General features: G+C 41.1%; 1 long non-coding RNA gene across 1 annotated transcript; it reads left to right on the top strand.

Annotated features, from left to right (window-relative positions):
* The first annotated feature begins 1,075 nt into the window (after window positions 1–1,075).
* LOC125769723 (uncharacterized) lies at window positions 1,076–3,175 on the top strand. Its single transcript, XR_007419090.1, has 3 exons — window positions 1,076–2,435; window positions 2,503–2,600; window positions 2,671–3,175. It is a non-coding gene; the product is annotated as an uncharacterized LOC125769723 (long non-coding RNA).
* Window positions 3,176–4,931: the final 1,756 nt, after the last annotated feature.

Raw genomic sequence — 4,931 nt, 5'->3', positions numbered from 1 at the left:
ACTTAATCACCGCCATTTCCCTCTGTTTCTCTTTCGATGTAAATGTTTCGTTTTGTTCATCCGCAGCTTCCCATGTTCTGGCGATATTTTCTGCACTCTCGAATGTTAACTCGGACTCTCGAAGAAGACGTTTCCTTAGTCCTTCATCTCGGACACCAACTACTAATTGATCTCGCAAGCTTTCCTTTAGACAGCACGTGAATTTACACGATTGTGCGAGCGATTTCAGTTCCACGATGTACTCCGCAACAGAACTATCTTTTTGTAGACAGTTTCTAAAGTTGAACCGTTCCGCCACTACGTTGACTTTCTGTTCCAATTGCTCTTGCAGCTTAATGCACAGCTTCTCGTAGTTTAGCGTCTTTGGCTGTTCAGGCAACACCATCTTTGATATGAGGCTATACAGCGATGCTCCTCCCAACGTTAACAACATCACTGTTTTCTTTGAATCTTCCACCTCGTTAACTTGGAAAAAAATATCAATACGTTCCAAGTACTCCCTGATGCTTTCGCCCATGACAAATGGTTCAATTTCTCCGATTAACGACATGACTAATATTTGACTTTTCGTTTGCTTTTTCCTCGTCGCCAACTATTATGGAGTTAGGTGTTGCTCGTTCGAGTGCTATTTATCGACTGACTCTTTATTCTTAGTCTAATACATACATACATATACTTACATCTAACGCTTACACTATACGCTTATACGCTAACCTACACTTACGACACTACACGTGCCAACAGTAACTTTTTTTTATAAACTCTGCCTTTATCTTTATTTCACTTGATGAAAATTAATTTGAGGGTCTTCTGCACAAGGCTGCGTATAACTGGTAGACTGAACACATTTGGAATCCCCACTTCTAACTTCGAAAAAAGGTTCATTATAGGCATAACCCATACCAACTAGACACATCTGTTAGTCTACGGTTCGTCCATGATGTCATGCTAAATTCCAAAAAAAATAGCACGAAGTATAAGATTGATTAGAAATAATTAGTGCAATACGGAAATGCATGTGTTAACCGTTAGTCTGTGAGTTTGAAAACCACCGACAGCATTGTTCACAGCTCGCAGCAAGGTCCCTTTAGGAGACCAGGTCGAATATTAGCGAGTTTTGCCAAAATTCTTCTTCAGATATTTTGACATAAGCGGGTGGGGGTCTTAGGTTTACAACACTGGTTTTATGTGTATAGTCAATGTGTCATAATGCATAACAAAATAATGATGGTAAAATATACATATTACTCAAATCATTGGTACGAAATTGTTATTATTTTATCGATGTAAAATTTGTTTGAAGCATGCAAATATTTAAACATGGGATTTAACTTCTCTCTATCTCTCTTTTTGCCTTAACGTCCTCTAAGGCCAGCCAGCCATTTTTGACTTATTAAACTTATTTTTACCACGTAGTCGGATAATCAGTCCTTGCTACGTTTCGGATTAGATGTAAACTTATTTTACTTTAATTGATGCATGCACAGGGGGTGCAGTAGAAAGCTTCTTTTCCAGATGGGGTGTTACGCTATACCTGAAGATGTGATATGCGTTTTCTTTTTTATGCTGTATATGGCATTTATAGGTATACATGTTTGGGGCTTTCAAGAATAACTTTAACAAGATCAACCATATCGAACGTACCCTCCAGCCACATTATCCCTTCAACATTTTTACCTAAAATGAAAATAGCGTTGCAATTTAAACAGTCAGTGTATCTTTGCTTAGGTATTTGGTATGCTGTCAAACGCCCCCACCCTTGTCAAACGATGTCTTTTTATTTTACGTCTTCTTGAATGTCAAAATGCTCTACATTCCACCACCTGGTCTTTTTAAATAGCCTTGGCTCGCAGCATGAAAACGTCAAAATCTGACAGCAAAATTGTCGAAACAGGCAGCATAAAATTACATTTTTAACCACTTTGCGGCCACAAAATTAGCAAACTACCCAGCGGTCAAGCTTTCATGCGTTTCACCTCGTTTCATCCCCTTCCAACCCTCGTTGGCCTATACTTTTGCGTGTCAACACAAGCTATCTCTGTTTTTTCGTTCGTCAAGCATGTTCTTGTCTCGCTCTTTTCACACTTTGCCGAAGTTCGACGTGCTCCGCGTTGTGTATTTACACACCGAGCTCATGGAATATCTTTGTGTGTGTAGAAAACCATTTTGACAGTACCGTCATTCTTCGGCCGTCATATTTTGTGTTGCTTTCGAAGTGCAAGGTTTGGCTAGTTTATTGCATAGAACAGGGAGATAAAATGGTTATAAAAGGGTAAAAATGGCTTCGAATCAAAAGAGCACGCGTTTTTCAAGTGACTGGATAGTTTAGTTAGGGATAGGGAGTGAAAAAACACTTGGAAATAAGGAGGATACTTGACCAGCGTGCCTCCGGAACAAAGTGGTGCTGAAACTGTTTCATGGCTGCTGAGAGTCTGGTAAGGCGTTTAATGCAACGAATTATATCAATTACATGCAATTTACATTACGCTTTTACAATTGCAGGTACATCCGAAACAATTTATTGGCACGGACCGCAGAAAACCACGCTAACACAGTGTACGAAGTACCATGCAGAGAGGACAACATTTTACACCTCGTAAGTACGTACTTCGAAATATTACAGAAAACTTATTGAAATAACTGCTAATTTCAACTATTTTCTGTTTACAGACCAACACATTTGCCCGCACTTTCCAGCAAGTGAAGTGTAAGCGAGAAATTTGTGAATAAAATTATAATAATAAAAAAAAACATTTAGAGGTCGGACCGGTGGTGCATGTGAAAAACGGCGCCCGTCCACACGGCAGGGACCGGGTTCAAATCCCATCCGGACCGTCTCCCCGTAGCATGGACTGACTATCCTGCTACGTGGTAAAATAAGTCTTGATACGGCCAGGCCGTTCTAACCGAACAAAAAAAAAAAAAAAAAAAAAAAAAATTTCATTTTATGTCCTTTTTAATTGATGACAACTTTCCACTATGCATAGCCAATAACGCAACCATACCTACGCGGCGCTACACACTAACACATGCGCAAAAAAGTTCGGCTAAAGTCTGAAACACGACCCCACCCCCCACTCACGGTCACTCATCTGCGTGTCAATTTTTCGTACAGGGTGGTTCGGAGACTATGCAATGTGGCCTGAGTTTGATTTTTTTTACAATTACTATTAAATTGTAAGGAGGTTTTCGCATAGTGAAAAGTGATTTATTCATCGAGGAACCAAGTTCTGTACGCTGTTTGTGAAACCGTAAAATTTTCCTCATTTTTGGCCCAACTTTGCCCCACAGCTCCGCCGGTATCCTAGATATCGCCACACTTTCTTCTGGCCATGGCTAGATGGCACTTGTGGCTACATTTCGTCCATGCACCACTAATCGCTACCATGTCTGTGGCTGGAGCTATTCGCGAAAGCTCCAACGGATCGCCAATCTTTGACCTGTGGTCGATAGATGGCACCAATTGCTACATTTTCTTCTTCGACGGCCATGCCCTCAGGTGTCTGTGTCTCGAAACATAATTAAAAAACACGCAACCGATTTCGAAGCACCCTGCACGAAAAAAAGTCACTCAAATGAGTGCCCGTGAGTGGGGGGGTCGTGTTTCAGACTTTAGCCAACCCTGTGGGCAAAGGTACTCAAATTCACTCGATTTTAACATGTCGACTTTGTCTCTCCTTCAGTTGAAAAATGCTCGTGCTCCTTCTTCTAGTCCTTTGCTGTTGAAATGAACCGTCTCCTGCGACGCTCTACCTCCGTCTTCCCGCACTGTGCCCACACTCTATATTTGACAAGCGCGGCGCGCACGAGTTTGTGGGTCCGTTGCGGATGGCTTAGCGGAGGGGTCAAGCGATAACGAGCGGAGAAGTGCACATACGTAAGCACATAGGTAGCGACGCCGTAGATCGTGTTCAGTTTGTGTTATCGTTTTACAGCGAAAGACGCGTGCCGAGAAGCCATCGATAAAATGCAATATATTTGCTTCAATTCTTTATAAAAGGTAGGTAAATGTGTTGAATGTAGCAGTGTTATGTCAGCTACTTGCTAATAATGATTTTAATTGCAGTTAAACACCACATTTCGAGCGGAATTAAGGAGTACCATCATCTCGCCGTGTTTTCGATGCAACGAAAAATCGCTGATTGAGGACACCTTGGAGCACACTAGCAGTTAATTGGAGTGTTATAAAGTGTTTATGGAAACTTAAAATGAATTTACTGTGTGAAATATTGTAAAAAAGTGATAATAAAATGTTGTGAAAAAAAAAATTTCGTCGTCTTAATACTTTTTTTTGAACACCACTGTACCATTTTGAAGAGAAATCAAATAAAAACACTAGTGACGTCACGATCGTGTAGTTCATTTCGCCTTGTTTTGGTTGTACCTCTAAAGCCAGAACAAAGCGAGAACAAGGCCAAAATTTTGTATGGGAGTCTCTCTCAAATTGCCCACAGGGTAAGGACGCAGGATGAACAATATAGGTCAGAACGAGATGGAAACAATTCTAGCTTCAACAAACTCTGTCGGCTCACACACACAATCAAGGGTTTCATGCTTTTTTCGGGTTTCGCCGTCGTTTTCCATGTTCTTCTTGATCTTTTACCGTAATTCTCTCAAATTTGAGGTCTCTTTGTCTGTCGGGGGGGTAATCAATTCATTCATGAACGATTTTACACAACGAACAATCGTTCGTCAGAAACAGCACCATAGTAAATTGGAAACTTTAGACGGTTGAAAAGAAGCAATTCTACGATGCCCGGACTGACATTGGCCGTGACCAACTTTGGAATCCGCAAAAAGAACAAATAATTTCCAAATCGGATCTCAGGACCTCAGGAACGAAGAGACATCTGTTAGACTGGATTGCACCGTAAGCATCACACTGACTAGGTGTGACACAAAGCGTAATGGATAGTCCTGCTTTTGGGGAG

The sequence above is a fragment of the Anopheles funestus genome, chromosome 3RL (assembly GCF_943734845.2).
Source record: "Anopheles funestus chromosome 3RL, idAnoFuneDA-416_04, whole genome shotgun sequence".
Taxonomy (NCBI): Eukaryota; Metazoa; Arthropoda; class Insecta; order Diptera; family Culicidae; genus Anopheles; species Anopheles funestus.
The sequence above is the reverse complement of the archived record's forward strand: the minus strand, read 5'-3'. Positions and strand labels throughout refer to the sequence as shown.